At 46.7% G+C, this 16,527-nt stretch overlaps 1 protein-coding gene across 3 annotated transcripts in view; it reads left to right on the top strand.

The window, feature by feature from the left end:
* SGCD (sarcoglycan delta) overlaps window positions 1-16,527 on the top strand; it is a 572,369-nt gene that overhangs the window by 46,237 nt on the left and 509,605 nt on the right. For 2 of the 3 annotated variants that reach the window (XM_073355243.2, XM_073355244.2), the window contains exon 1: window positions 8,121-8,491. The exons of the other annotated variant lie outside the window; for it this stretch is intronic. The gene's annotated coding sequence lies outside the window, so the exon portion shown is untranslated. Of the gene's footprint in view, window positions 1-8,120; window positions 8,492-16,527 lie in introns of those variants that run through there. 3 annotated transcript variants of the gene reach the window in all.

Raw genomic sequence — 16,527 nt, 5'->3', positions numbered from 1 at the left:
ATTTAGGGGCAATTGCAGCTGAATCAGAGACAACAGAGGAATATGTGCCTCTGTTAGAAAGAGGCCCCGGTTTTGCCTTGTTTCAGGGAGCATTTGAAAAATACACAAGCAGCCACAGAAGGCAAATCTGCTGTGTACAATAGACAAGAAATCTCTTGCACTTACACCCTCAAGACACAGGGCCAGCAAACAAAGTTTCTGGAAACTTATAATAGTGGACTGTCAAAGATCTGAATTCTTTGTACAGCTGAGACTTGTGACCTTTGGGTTTTTTCGCCTTCCTCTGCAGCATGGGGTGCAGGTCACTTGCCAGGATTATCTGGGTATATCTCACTTAATAATTTCCCTGCCATGGTGCGGGCCTCAGGCATCAGTGCCCCTTGGTCCATTTTCTCTCCCTGTGGCACATAACAGTTTAGTCTTTTGTGGGCTGAAATACTTTAGTCTAATTTTGGTTGTTTGGGTTTAGTATGCAGATGCTGTTGGCGGCCTGTGATATACAGGTCAGAGGAGATGAGCTGGTGGTTCCTTAGACTCTGTGACTTGTACAGTTCAGGAAATAGTGTGTGTGTTGTGTGGAGAAGCGGAGAAAGGTGAACATGCAGTCATCTTTGTAAAAGCCAGATTCTATGTATTAATAACTATAGAGAGACAGATAATGGAAAGAATGCTGTCACAGAAAAAAAGCTGGGTACTGTGCGTGCACGCAGATGTGTAGCTCATGCACGTGCTCTTCCTAGCAAAAAAAACGTAAGGACAGTGAATTCTAGCAGAAAGGAAGACAAAGAGAAACAGCAAACCATGGAAACGAAAAGAATTACATGGATTTGTGGATCTGTACCCTTGCTCTGACAGACAGAAAAAGCCAGTTTCTGTTCATGTTGAAGTTGAGGGCAAAGCTGTCATTGACGTAATGGGACTAGGATTGAAACTCATCTAACATGGGGTTAAATTGTTCGTCTTTACACTTGGTTGAGCAGTGAAATAAGGCACCTCATATTTCCCCCTTGCCTGGCCTACTGAGATCCAGATCTGGTGCCTAGTGCAGCTCCTGATCTTTGGATACATCAGAATACGTCCACTGTGACCAAGTGGGTGGGGAGGGACAGAGAGGAGTGGAGAGTGGGTGGAGCCTTGGCCACGTCCCCTGCCACACTCCACACACTTGCTGTCCAGAGCAGGGAAATAAGCTGCACCCTTTCAAGGGTTGCAATAACTTACTCTGGTCCCAGGGGAAAAGGGGACCCGAGGAAACGTGACTGAGTCACACAGCCTTCCTTGGGTTTTTCCTAGGATGTGCTGTCATATATCCCATGTTACTCATCAAGCAACGGTGGCTTTGTAGAAAGGATGGTCTTGTAGTTACTTATAGTACAGAGCTGGAATTCAGGAGATCTGGGTTTTGTTCCTGGTTCTGCCACAAACTCCTTGTATAACCTTGGGCAAGTCACTTAATTCCTCTGTGCCTCAATTCCCTCTCTGTAAAATGGGGACAATAGTCCTTTATGTGTCTAGCCTTTCTGGTTAGATTGGGGCAGAGGCTGTCTTTTACTGAATGTACCTGTCCACAGCACAACAGGGCCCTGATCTTGGTTGGGACCTCTAGGCCAGCGGTTCTCAAACTTTTTTTTTTCCCACCGACAACTTGAAAATTGCTGAGGTCTGGGCGGACCACTTGATCTTTCCAAGTGTTGCTTGTACTGTTAGATAACTATTGTAAAGTGCTTTGGATAAAAGCGCTATATATATATATATACACAACTTTAAAATGTTTTTTGTTCTACAAATAAAAGCACACAACTCCTATTTTAATATCAGTCTCTTACCTTTCTAATGCGATGAATGTCCCCTCTCTCCCCCGCTGCAGCAGCCCCCGAGCTGGGGCTGGGAAGGAGGGGGGGTCTCTCCCCAGAAGCCGCAGCCCTGGAGCTGGGGAAAGTCACCTCTTTCTCTGGCCACCGCAGCCCTGCATGTTCCAAATTCCCCCGACTGCCTCCTCCCACCTACCCCATATTCCCTCCAAGGCAACCACCTCACCTTACATGTGCATCTTCTCCAGGGTCCAGGCATGTAATTAGTGGAGCCACTTATGCGTGGCTCCGCTAATTAGGTGGGTGGCCCTTCATTGTCTTGTGTGCGGCCACCTAGATGTGCACCTTAGAGGGAACTATCCATGGACCACCTGAATGGAGCTCACGGACCCCTGGTGGTCCACGGACCACAGTTTGAGAACCTCTCCTCTAGGCACTCTCATAATACAAAAATACAGAAAGCAAAGCTTAAAGACTATCTAGCCCTTGAAAGCAAGGGAAAAGGTAGATGAAATTGCATGAGAAGTGGAGATTCAAGATGAAAAAATGTGATTTTTCACATTCTTATTGGAAATAAGTCCTTACCAGTGACAAAGCAATTGGATAATTCTTTAAACAGAAGCTAAATTCTAGGGTCATCCACAATGGACTAAATTCTGCTCATTTTATGCCCACAAATAGTCCCATTGACTTCAGTGGGATTACACCCAGGAACCAGGCGGATAGGAATTAGCCTGGTGTGACTGTAGAAATGTTTTTCATATTGAGTCTAAAGTTGAAAGTGGCAGAATTCAAAATACAAAGCAGTGACATACCTGGGCAAAATCAAGACTAGTGGAGGGCTGTGTCACCCCTGCCCTACAACCTTGGGTGCTTTACAATGCCTTGCAGTAATAGCTCCTAGCTGGGTTGCTCACAAACATGCCTTCCAGCATGCCGGTCACACACTGAGAGTCTGCATGTAATTGCAGCTTACCAGCTACACCCTTATTCTCACCAGCCTTGGTTATTCTTCAGGGTGACCCCAAAACACCCTTAGTCCTGGATCTTCCCCCAGAAATGTATGTCTTGTACTGCCCAGCCCTCTCCTGGACAGTACAAATATATATTAAGTCCACAATTCCTTTAAGAGAATAATATGATAGCTTATTACCTTAAATTGTTACCCAGACACTTCAACTTAAAAAACCCTGGATCAGATAACATGCATCCGATGAAGTGCATGCTTATGCTCAAATAAATTGGTTAGTCTCTAAGGTGCCACAAGTCCTCCTTTTCTTTTTGCGAATACAGACTAACATGGCTGCTACTCTGAAACAGTAAAACAAGTTTGCTAACTACAAGGAGAGATTTGAAGTGAGTATAAGTAATGATCCATAAGGGTCAGACATGGTTACAAGAAAAATAAGGATAAAAGCCTTACTAGTATTGACTTAAGAAACTAACTTAGTTGCAAAACAAACTTTCTCACCACATGCTCCAGCAAATTACTGACTAAACTCTTTAGGTCAGGACCCCTACCCTGGAGTCTAACAGCTGTTTCCTCGTGTCTTCTCAGGTGCAGAGAATGAGGTGGACAGAGGGATGAGGAGCCTTACATTGTTTGTCCCTCCTTTTTATAGTTTCAGTTCCCTGTCTTGAAAAACATTTCCAGCTGAAACCCAGGAGACAAAGGGTCTATGTGAAGGATGTTCCCGGCTGTTTTCTTCCAGCTGTTTGAACTTCCTTTGTTTTCTCTCCCTGCTTGATGACTCTTTTTACTGCTTAAATGCAACTTAAGGCAAGCGCACATTCCTTCCTTTGCCTAGGACAGATCTGACTTCTGCCTGGGCAGGGCGGTAGAACATATATTAATAATATCATACAAGGAAATCTGTACATACAATGTTGCCACACATATTTTATTAGGACAATGATGACCAGCAAATTATGGGTTTTCAAGGAATACCTTGTTGAAAGATTATTTCAGGGTGTGTAGGGTGTAAATACAGGGGAGTATTCTGTTACACAAGCGCGGTGAAAATTGAAATCTATATGCTGTCCTCTACATCTGATCTTAAACACTGCATTAGTAGGTATGAAAAAGAAAGGGAATTGAAGGGGTGACTGTATCCTTAGAAGTCCAAAAGAGCATAACAAAGTTAGCTCTGCCTTGTTAGGTGCCAGGGGTTGATGTAAAACAAAGGGAAATCTGAGCAGGCGATGCAGAGCTTCTGCTATGGTTGTCATAAATGGTTGTCTAAATTTTCTGTGTAATAGTTGCTTTCTTCCCCAATAAACCACATTGCTTAATTCAAATGGCTACAGTAGATGTTCATGTATCTTTCTCTGCTGAGCAAGCTGGAAGTGACAGAAGACAATTTAATTTGTTTTTTTTTTTTTCCTCTTTGTGGAAGCAAATTGCTACATACACACTCAGATATGCACCCTTGCAGCTTTGTGGCTAGATCCCAAAATCTAATTCAAAGCATTTCCATGAGGCCTGACCTGTTCCTGTTTAGCACAGATTTAATCTTGCTATTTCTGACTACAAGCTGTTGACAAAAGAGCATTCCAGTATGTGGAAGCAAGGCTTAGGCAATGAGAGGATATTTTAATGGTGGCATGCTGAATAATCAATTCCACTTGAGTGCATAGATCAATACTATTTCTGAGATGCCTGAATAACCATTTAAAGCAAGCAATATAGGTCCAAGATGGCATGAAAAAAGATGGGGAGAATGATGTTCTTGACCATAGTGTGCGGGGTTTAGTGGCCTGGAAGTGGAAGCGGAAGTTGTTTGGAATGGGGACAAATTTTCTGACTTGTTTTGCTGATCATGAGTTGGCAGGAAGGACTCCCCACATGTGCTTCTTTAAGTAGTGTACCTTTATGGGGTACAGTAATTTACTGGGTTATTTTTATTTAAGCTGGACATCTGTTTCACAGTGCTGGTCTACACTACTGCTTAAGTCAATGTAACTTACGTCGCTTAGGGGTGTGAAAAAGACACCCCCCCCCCGAGCGACATAAATTACATTAACCAAAACACTGTCCACACCGGTGCCATGTCAATGGGAGAAGCTCTCTCATCAACACAGCTTCCGCCTCTCATGGAGGTAAAGTAATTATGTCAATGGGAGAGCACTCTCCTGTCACACTCTTTATGTGGTCCGAAGTCATGATTTCTGAGTGTTTGGGTTTAGCAATACTGAAATAGAAATAGGGGAAGTTTTCCTCAAATGTCCACTTCCAAAGGCAGGGGAAAGAGGGAGGTGATCTCTTAACAGCAAAGTTAGCATCTCTTTGTTAGTTTGGAAAGCCTGCCCCAATGTTTCTTCTGCTTCTGCACCAAAGCTGGTCTGTGGTTAGCTGGTAGCTTTAGCAGCAGCAAAATACAGGACAATTTAACATCCTAATACATCTTACTAAGTAAACACAGCACAACAGTTTGTGTTAACCAGGACATTGACTCACCTGGGGTTGGTAGCGCCAGCTGCTGTCACTGATCCAGAACATTAAACAATGTTTATTATGGCTGCATGGCATTTGTGCAGTTATATGGCACAGTTAAAATGTAACTGGAGCTCACACAACTTTTGGGATGGAGGTTAAGTCCCACAGCTCATCTGGATTAATATTACATTTGGGGGACGTGATTGCTGGATTTGGGAAATGCGTGTCATTTTCATTTTAGCTTACCTGTTGTATTCGTTCATTTTCCCCTTTATTTCTCATTGGAAAGATTGGTGACATTTAAGACCAGTTTTTAACTAAACATGTACAGAGGGTCAGGATTTTTCATCACTCAGGATTGACATTTATTTGCTCTCATTCCATGCAGCAATTGCATTTCTGAATAACTAATCTGAATAAAAAAAAACAACAAACAACCCAAGCAAGCCAACCTCCTAAATCCAGAGTTTAGTGGCATGATCAGCAGGAGACAGGGACAAGTTATGGAGAGCTAAGAGAACTCACAAGCAACTAAGAGGGAAATCCAAAAACTCCAGGATTACATTCTTTGCTGGCATAACTTCATGGAGGTTAGTGAAAGTATGCCAGCAGAAATATTGGTCCTCTCGTGTTGTGCAGAAATGCTTTTTTTTGTTGTTGCCCTCAGAGGGGAGGGAGGAACTAGCAAATATTTATGAAAATGTCAAAATTCTCCAGATTTGCCATGCAGAAATTTCTGTATGTGACACTACCATGAAGCTGAACAAACTTCTGGTTAACACAGAACTAGGAGTAGGACAGGGGATTCATGCCTGAATTAACGGTAAAGGACCATTCCTACATTTCTTGCAAAGCCAGAGCATTCATTGATGCCAACAGGAATGTTGGGTGTGCAAGGAATGAAGGATTTGGGCTCACTATGTAGTGGCTTAGAGGCATTACTCAACTAGGGTGAGGGGCAATAAGGCCCGTGACAAAAAGTTACAGGGCAGGTGCCGACAGGACCTGATCAGAGTGGTCCCCAAAATGTCACAAGGCTCCTAAACAATTCCCACAGAAATCAAAGGAAAGACTCCTATTGATTCTAATGGGAGTTGGATCAGATCCTAACAGCTGTAATATTTGCATCCAGGGATACCACTAGGCTTCACAGTGTGTGCGTGTATTGGGAAAGGAAAAGAGCAGGATTTAGTTAATCGGGTAGATTTCCCCCCTTTAATTTCCCCTCATCCTTTGGTCTCCATTTTGTGACTGTGAGGTCTACTGACCATAAGGGCAGCATTTAAATCAAAATCGAAAACAAAGCTTCCCTAAGAATTCCTGATCAACATTTGTAAGGTGCAATTTCTATGCCCCAAATGGATGTCTCTGTCTCCCAGTTACAGTGGCAGCTGTGGATTAAATGGAGAGGTGAAACAATCCCTTTTATTTGTATATCCTTTTTTTGTTGCAAGCTCCCACTCCTCAAAACAAACAAACCTTCCTATCTTGGGGGGAGGGGAAGCACAAAGATGATCTAACAAGTATCATGTCTTCAGCGGAGCATTTTGTTTCTTACATTTTCCCAGTGTAATATTTAAATGGCTTCAGCTGGGGGTACTTATCCCCCAGTTGTGGGTAAGCCAAACCTTTCATTGACTTGCACTGGAATGAGGACTCCTGGGTTGTACTGGGGCCTAGGCTTTAGAGTTAATATTTCTCTGAGGAGAAAATGAGAGGAGAGTTTACACTTTGACTGTGGATATAAGATTAAAATCTCTTGGCAAATAAAATAATTCTTTAGTGTGTTTTGCATGGTATTTAAATGTTTGGAGCTAAAGATCAGAGGTAAAGTAATACACATTTTCTATTGTCTTAGAAAATGCACCAGCTTTTAGCTAGTAGAAAACAAGATTTTTGCATCTAATGGAAAATTGCTGACTTTTCTTTAGGTGGAAATCAATGTTTCCACCTGCCCCCCCCCCCCCATATTAAAATTGAAAGGCCCATGGTGTCAGCTTTGCTATTTATCCTGGTACTTACATGGCTAGCACTGTAGTAGCTGAGACTGAGTGCCTCTTAAAAACCATTAGCAATTTGTCTTCCCAACCCTTCAGGCACCTATCCCCCCCCTCCCCCGTTTTGCAGGAAGGGGGCAGAGGAACAGGATTTTCCCAACATCACACAGAAAGTCTCTGGCTGAGCTGAGAACAAGTCTCCTGAACCTCAGTCCCGGGCCCCAGCCTCTCCAGCCTCCTTCTTCTTGGGACCTCCCTCTTGAGCGCCTCTGACTAGGAGGGACATTTGAGGCTAGATCCCCTAGGGGGTTCGTAGCGGGGGTCTTCACACCCGAACGTTATCTATTTGCAAGGGAGAAGCAGCGCCTCCCATCACCTTCTGCAGTCCCCTGCCTGAAGCTGGCAGCCTGATTCCCAGCCAGGGCCTCTTTGAGTTAAACGCACCTCCCAGGGCCAGATCTGAAAAGAGACCAAGCAACTGAGTCAGGGAGCCCCGCTTTCCCCCTCCGCCTCCCAGGAAGGCTGGTCCCTTCCGCCACCCTTTGGTGCGGGTGGGAGGGGAAATGCCCCGAGCCCCTTTTTTGCAAGAGCCAGGCAGCGGCAGCAGCTACTCGCTCCTTGCGGGGTGCAGCGGGGCCAAGCGCCAGCGGCTCCACCCTCTGCTCTGCAAAGAGCTTTGCAACCCGGGCTTCGTGGAGCTGCAGCGGGGGGCATCCTGGCGCCCCCCCCCAGTCCAGCTGGCTCACGCGGGCGGGTACACACACACACACACACACACACACAGGCGCGCAGCACGTGGGCGCTGCTGCTGCTTGCAGCCAGCCCAGCGCCTTCCCTCCCAGTGTTAGCCAGGAGCCCGGCAAGCCAGCGCCCCAGGCGGGCAGAGAGCAGCAGCAGGAGGAGCAGGAGGAGGAGGAGGAGGAGGAGGAAGGGGGGGGGGGGCTCAGTGGCCAGGAGAGAGCGGGAACCCCGGCCCCACCCCATGCGTGCACCCCAGAGCGACCGGCTCGGGCTGAGCCCCGCGCCCCGCCGGCCGGAACGCGAGTAGGAGCCGGCCGCCTGGGCGCCCCGGGAAGGATGCTCGGGCTCTAGGCGCCTGCCCCGGCTCGCGGCGCGGGAGCAGCCCCGGCATGCTCTCCTACCGGCGCTGGCTGCGTCTCTCCCGCTCCGTCCCCATGGACTTAGCTGCGGTCGCCGGCCCGAGCGCGTGAGCCTGGGCGTCCCGCCGAGCGGGGCCGGTCCCCGGGGTGAGTACCGCGCGGGGCCCGCGGGTGGCGGGGCGGGCGGCTCCCCGGGCCGGCCGGCCGGCCGCCTGGCTTGGGCGCTCCGGGAAGTTTGTGCCCGCCCGGCGTTGGCTTTGCCGCCGCCCCACGGGCGCCCCCCCCCCCCCCGGCGAGCTGCTGCAGCTCCCCCGGGAGAAGGAGGCTCCGCGCCCGAGGGTGCTGCCTGGAGGGAGGCTCGTGGGCAGAGTCGCTCCCGGCGGGTGGGCTCGGCAGCGGAGCCGCTTCCCCGGGCGCGCCCGCGGAGCAGAGCGGGGTTCCTCCCCGCAGCGCTTCCCCGGGCGGCGCGGCCAGGCGCCCTGCCTCGCAGGCTTCCCCTGGGCGCCCCTCAGGCGTGGCCCCGGTGCGGGGGGCTCGGCCAGTACCGGTCTGGGGCAGGGGCTCTGCCCCGGGGACCTTCCAGCGGGGACACCCGCTCCTCTGGGTGTCTGCCTGGCTTTACAGCAGGCGACCTACAGATTCCCTCCAGGCAGTGACTTCTTTCTAGCGCTCTCTCTGGTCCAGACTGAAGTGCAAACACAGCCATGCATTTCGCAATTCCGAGGTGAAGATGAGAAAGTCCACAATGGTCCAGTCCTAGTGTGGGGGTGGCACTTTGGTCCTTTTATGTCGGATTTTGTAAGCAAGTCGTCTTTTAAAGGAGGTGAAACTTGGGGGCGCGCAGGACAAATCAGACGCCTGAAAGGGGGACGGTCGCCTGGAGAGGCTGAGAGCCCCTGGTGCAGAGCACAGGGCGTACTCTGCTAGCGATCAGTGGAAACCGTGCAGGAGAGAAGTAGGCTGCAGAGTGGAACCCATTAAAGGCAGGTCATGCCGGCTGACGATTAAAAGGGTGTGTGTGAGTGTCGGAGAGAGACAGAGAGTTGGCAGCAGGTGATATGAGTCGGGGTGGGGCTGAGGTCGCTGCCATTGGGAAGACTCTTGTACCTTGACACACAGCAAGGGACGCAGGGCTCTGGTTATTCCAGCCCCGGCACAGCTCTTGGAAGGATGAAGTAATGGTTCTGGGTGGCTTGGCTGTGACCAACAGGTGGTGTTTTGGCAACTGATCATTCTGCCTTCTTCCGCGGGGGGGGGGGGGGGGGGGAAGGGTTCCTGATTGACACCTGCCACTGCTTTTATGCAGTCTCTTGAATGGACAAGGAGATGTAGGCTTTCCCTTCCCATTGACTTGTGCTGTACTGTGTGCTGTCCAGATGTCATTGTCCTGAAGCTGTGCTGCGAAACAGCAAACTCCCTGTTGAATCACTTTAATTGTTTTTGCAAGGATGATATGAAGTTCAGGGCTGCTGAGACACCATTTAGATGGAACAATAGAAGATTGCAGATTGGTGTCTTATAAATGTAATGTGTGTCGTCGTCCCCCCCCCCGCCTATCCCAAAAACGTATCCAGTAGGTCTAGGGAGAATAATGAACTTTGAATCATGAACCACAGAACTTCAGGAGCTTGTTGGTTGCATTGATATGACACTTAATAATTTTTTGGTGACTTTTCTGAAAGTGCAACTGCTATTCTAGCAGATACTCCTGAATCTGTAGCAGTAAGAATGACCCCTGAAGTGCCTTTATTTTGAATTTACAAATGAAATTAAGATCTAAAAGGTAAAAAAAAAGCTCAAATACTATAATCATATGGCTATGAAGCACCTCACACCCTTCAGTCAGGTGTCTTCTGTTAAGTCAGCTGTTGAAAACACACCCATTCACATGGGATGGCATCTCAGATTTTTTTCATAGGCTGGGGGGAAGGGTTCAAATTGAATTGTCCAGATTAAATCAAATGAATTGCTTAGTATTGGGCAAGGTTTGATAAATGAACCACTAAATCAGCACCTACGTGGTGTCTCATTGAAAGGAAAAATGAGCAGTTCTGAGCCGTATTTGGGCAGTGTAGGTCAGCCACGAATAGCTTACTGAACTAGATAAGCATGCTAGCAGGCATGCTTCTTCTGTGATGTGATATACAGGTAAGCATAGAAATGTGCTCACATGTCCTGCACTAGAGGAGCATGTTCTGTAAAGGACCCTATATATTCAGTTGGTGTAAACTGGTATAGTTCCATTAACTTCAATGGAGCTACCCTGCTTTACACCAAATGAATATCTGGTCCCATATTTCTAGCCGCCTTGCTTAGAAAGAGCTTTATTTTGAGTGCTAGTAGAGGCAAAATTATACTGACTTCAGAGAGATAAGAGGTGTCATTTTGGCTCAGTAGAATCAAGATTGGGGTAGTAAAGGAGAATCATCTGTCAGAAATACATTATAAAAACAGCTTCATTTCTAAACTCTTTGATTAGAGCAGATCTGTTTGCCATTGGAAAATGGGTTTTGTCTTAAGTTCTTAAAAATGCTCACCGTGGAATATAAAAAGAGTTTGACTTTATTCACACTTGCTATTTGTAGCTTCCAGCAATTTTTACTGTTCAGTCTTAAGAATCATGGATTTGTTAGTATTAATGTATTCCATTCGCAACTGCTATTAATTTCTATGTTGTTTGCAAACACTTCCTTTGTTAAAAAAAATTGTTTTGGGAGAAAATGTTACCATGACAATTTTCTTGTTTTGCCAACAAAAACTCAGTGTTACAATGTGTAGGGCTGATAAAATGGGGAGAGATTTGTCAAAGGCCCAAAGAGCAGTTAGGTTCTCTGACTTTCAAGGGGAGCGGGACAGCTGATAGATTGGGATGGGCTGGAGAGAGTTAAAAGGCTAACTAACTCAGGAGCTAACTAACTCAGTGCAAAGGACTCAGGAAGGCAGTGCAAAGGAGTGAGGGGAGGTTGGGTTTTAGAGCCAGAGCCATGAGGGAGCGCTCCCTTCCTTGCCTTAGGAGCTGATGGCTCTGTGTTACTGGTGAGATGAGGCTACATAGTGTATAAAGGCAGTGGAAAAGAACACTGTAAACAAATTGCATGAGGTGTTGTACTAGAAGATGGTCTCCCAGCATTTTGTGGGCTACAGGGGAGGTAGGAGTGAGTCTGCTCTGGTACAGGAATGCAGGCGTGTAACTTCCTTGGTGATTTAGAAAATCTCAGTACATCAGAATAGAGCAAGAGATAAATCCTACAAGCTTTCAGGCAATCGGTGTTTCTTTTTGGTTCAGGTGTTTACGGTTAGACAATGTTTGCTTTCCTTATACCTATAGTGCATTAGTGAACCATGGTGTATGTTGATACAATGCACATGCACAGATCCTTTATAAGACAAGTTATAAAGGGGGTGCATTGAAAGTTGCTTGATGGAGAGAAGAGAGCGTATTGTACGCAGTGGCGCAGATGGTTGTGCCTGACCCTCAGAAAGAGGAAGGTTCTGTATATGGAGATGCCTTTATATATCTATAACATGTGATGGGACCTTGTCCTCTCTTTCTCGTGAGCTGATACATCTCCAAATGTTCTCTGTGCATCAACAAAACCCAATTATAACTAAATAAAAACTTGCCTAATTGCCCTTAAAAATCAGTATAGCACATACTTAACTGAAAGCTTGTTATATGCTGCATAAGGTTATTTTGTTGTTGTCTGTCTTGTCATTCTTCTTTGAAATCGTAATGCATTCTTTTGTTACTTTGAAGTGACTTTAATCCTGATTTATCGGTAAATGGTAACTCTATGCTGAGCTAATCTGAGAAGATACTGATATTTAATTGAACTGTTTTGATGACTATGGAAGAAATATATTGGGGACTAATGTGCATTGATAAAACCTCTGGGACACACATCTGGCATTGAAGTTTTTTAGGGGAAGATTACTTTCCAAGCCATCTACTTCTGCCTTTATTACTCCTGAGGGAATTCTGCGCCAAAGAAATTAAAATTCTGTGCACAATATTTTAAAATTCTGCAAATTTTATTTGTCAATAAATACATGTGGACACTCCAGCATGGCAGTGGGGAGCACAGGCCACTGGCTGCATGGAGGTGGGAGATCACCCTGTAGTCCCCCCGTCCCGGGACAGGGACTCTGCAGTGAGGTTGCAACTGACCCTGACACAGCACAAGTGCTGGGCCTGCCCCAGAAACACCCCAGGGCCCCACCCATGCACGCCAGGTGCACCAGATATGGGCAGGGAGGCTCAGCTCTGCAGGATACAAGTGTGGAGGGGCTCAGTGTGGGGGGATCCAGGGGTGGGGTGAAGGGGTTCTCTGTGGGGCAGTCTGGGTGTGGGCGGCTCAGTGCGGGATCTGGATGCACAGGGGCTTGTTGGGGAGTTCTGGGTGCAGGGGCAATTGAACTCTGGGGGGGGGGTCCAGATGAAGGTGGTTGGGGCTCAGCAGGGGGTCTAGGTGTAGGGAGCTTGGCATGAGGGTTTAGGTGTAGCTGGCTGGGGCTCGTTGGGGCGGGGCTTGTCATGGTGGGGGTTCAGTGGGCCTGCTTAATGGGGGAGCCCCAGCTGCTGCTAACTTGTGGGTGCCGCATGCCGGGCTCCCGATTCCCCTATCCCCTTCTCTTCCTCTCCCCCACTGCTCCATCCTCTCCCCACCGTCCCCTGCCCCTATTCCCCTCCCCTCACTCCTGTATCCCCCTCCCACTGCATCTTCCCACCACCCCACCCACTTTTCCTTTGCCCCCTCTTGCCCTTCCCCACCACGGGCACTCATTGTTATGCAGAAAACAGGATGACTCTCGGCACACAGGATGGTAGCACGACCGGCACTAGGACCCAGGAGGCAGTGTCCAGATGCAGACTCAGCGAGTTGAGCATCATCCTCCTTCAGCTGGGCAGCTCTGCGCTCACAGAAATGCAGGGTGGGGGAGAGCAGTGGTATGTGATCCTGTGTGCTCCACATGCCTTGCCTCTGTTTTGGGGGTAGTGCTCCCTGCAAACAACGCCCCTGGGCGTCCCCAGGCCCCACCCCCCAGTGGCCTCCCTTTGCTTCCTTGTCATTTTCTGCAGGGAAGCAAAGAAGTATGCGTGGGGACATGAATTCTACGGATGCACGGGGGTGCAAAATTTCCCCAGGAGTACTTTATTTCATGTGTGGGAAGTTCAGGCCCCTTCATCTGATTTCTTTAAATCCAGTAGATACACTTGAAATGGGAATTATCTTTGCCTAAAAGCTTGTGTGTTACCATCACCATCTGAATTAATTTTTCTTTGACTGCCGGAGGAAGTGCATTTCTGTTTGAGTCCTCTTACATTGTGGACCATCAGCAACTAGAACCTGAAAGAGCAAGAAGTCCAAGTAGGCCTGAGTTAAGCATTAAGAAATGCTTAATGTGTGATTGTCAAAACAGTCATTGACAGGCTATACTGATGCTTCACTAGAAGGTTCTGACACCATATTACTTTAGGCATTAGGCATTTAGGCATTGTTTGACAAACTTTGATTTACAATATAATTGAAAGTGGTTGAATTTTTGTATTCAGAATGAATACGCAGCAACTTTTGGCATTTAACCCCATAACTTTGCAAAACTATATGCAGCTAATAACCTATCTCCCTGTCACTGATTCTGATGGGACAGAAAGAAAAGGAGGACTTGTGGCACCTTAGAGACTAACCAATTTATTAGAGCATAAGCTTTCGTGAGCTACAGCTCACTTCATCAGATGCATATCGTGGAAACTGCAGCAGACTTTATATATACACAGAGAATATGAACCAATACCTCCTCCCACCCCACTGTCCTGCTGATAATAGCTTATCTAAAGTGATCATCAGGTGGGCCATTTCCAGCACAAATCCAGGTTTTCTCACCCTCCACCCCCCCACACAAATTCACTCTCCTGCTGGTGATAGCCCATCCAAAGTGACAACTCTTTACACAATGTGCATGACAATCAAGCTGGGCTATTTCCTGCACAAATCCAGGTTTTCTCACATCCCCCCCACCCCCATACACACACAAACTCACTCTCCTGCTGGTAATAGCTCATCCAAACTGACCACTCTTCAAGTTTAAATCCAAGTTAAACCAGAACATCTGTGGGGGGGTAGGAAAAAACAAGAGGAAACAGGCTACCTTGCATAATGATGGGACAGGTGGTTCTGAAAATGTCTGCTCTTGTTCGAAAATTTAATGGTAGATGCTTATGCAGTAAAGGCTGTTTTAAGTTTGATATTTTTCATTGTTTTTTAGAGAGGACTATACATTTTAACTATATGACACTTTATCAGGGATTTAAAATTAATCTGATCTAAAGTTTGCGATTTGCTCAATTTGGGACTAATGCAAAAAATCATGATAATAAATCCCAGGCACTAATAATGGTTGGATGTTTTAGGAACCAGTGGGAATCTCAGCTTCCAAATAGGACGAAGTATTTGGGCAAAAGTTTCTGCCTAGTATAAACTGGTGCAACTTTATGCAATGAGGCTGCACCAATTTACACCAGCAAATAATTTGGCCCTTTGTTTTTAGCTCTGGCAGATCTTAAGGTATGAAACCTTGGTGGGCCTGGGCCAGCCCCTATTAGTAATCAGCTGAAAGAATTCAATTGACTACCCAGGATCAGGCTCAAAATCACTGTTCTGATGTCAGTCTTGACTTTTTCTCTCTTGGTTTCTGATATAATTTCATTGAGTTTTGGGAGAGCTAGCTGGAATCCAATGATTTATATCCTTTGAAAGGTGAGGCTCCTGCTTTTCAGTGAATTTAAAGCATTGAGGGTCATTACCTTTTCCCAAGCACTGATACTAGACCAGAGAGCAGAATAGCTGATCCCTGAATAATAAGAAAACCTTTGAAAATCTCAGTGACACATCCCATCTAATCAGCAAATCCTGCGTGACCATTACAAGTTTCCTGTACGTATGTGTATGTTTGTGAATCTCATATTGCAAGTATCACAGCTGAAGTTACTGCACCTGTATCCTCCCTTCTGTGATCCACTAAAGAAGTTTCCAGTCAGGTCTCAGGTCCTTGCTGTCACCTGTTTCTGGGTAGGGACCCTTGTCCCACTCCCTTCTGACCTGGGGGTTTTAAGGCTACACAGCTCTGTGCCTTACACTATGCTATCCCTTGCAAGCAAGTCTGCCTAAAGGCCAGTGGCTTTGCTTCCTCTCCAAGGGCCACGAACAGTATACTGCCAGCAAGCACGTTTCTAAGTAAGCACATTTATTCTTAAGGCAAGAGCATTACCGAGAAAACGTAAAAACAATAAAAGTTCCTACACACAAGTTCCTTACCAGAGGTCACCCATCAGTCTTATGGGGTACTATTTAGTCAAAATCATTCCGACCCTTAGGCTAGGGCTGGGGCCCCACCTTGGACAGAAGGTCCTATCTGTTTGCTGGATCCGAAAGCAGGCCATGAGTCAGTTCGAGTTCATCCTCACCAAAAGCCCTTTCATTGTCTCCGAGTCTCAAAACCCAGCTTGAACCCGTATACACGAATCATCCCGGTGGCAGTACCTCCCTAGAGTCGTTTAGTCTCAGTGATTCACCTTAATCACTACCCGCAGTTTTTTCATTCCTACAGGAGCTGTAGTAACCCTCATCCATGGAGTAGAACACCATTGTATGTAAACCATTCATAGGTTTAATACAGTATGGTCCCCAAAGATATTCCATGTGACTGCAAGATCTGCCATGGAGAGATCTTGTAGAGCGCAGTGATTCCAGCACATTTATAAAGCTGGAATGTGGTGGCATTTTAGAGTATTGGATGAGAAGATGAAAAAGATTGCTTCTGTATTACTCAGCGTACCACTGCCTTTTCAGACACACCTCCCCCAGGCTATGTGATGGTGTTTCAAGGAAGCTTAGAGACAGTGGAAGTGTATCTAAATTTTGTACACTTTGATGCTTCCCTGCTTCCCTTTGATGCAACCTCAAAGCACGCTGGCATGCATCATCAACTGAGCACGAACAATAAGCCATGTCAGTTCCGCTAACAATGTGAAGGTTTTGAAATGTGCATCTTTGATGCATTGCATTCATGCTGGTGACTCTCTGTCCCTGGAGGCGATGGGGTGTGTCAGATTGGGCAGTCTAAATGTTTACACAAATATTGAAAATGGGAGCAGTGCAGGGTACAGGGATGAATTCTTAGCA

Source organism: Lepidochelys kempii, chromosome 8, assembly GCF_965140285.1.
Source record: "Lepidochelys kempii isolate rLepKem1 chromosome 8, rLepKem1.hap1, whole genome shotgun sequence".
Taxonomy (NCBI): Eukaryota; Metazoa; Chordata; order Testudines; family Cheloniidae; genus Lepidochelys; species Lepidochelys kempii.
The sequence above is the reverse complement of the archived record's forward strand: the minus strand, read 5'-3'. Positions and strand labels throughout refer to the sequence as shown.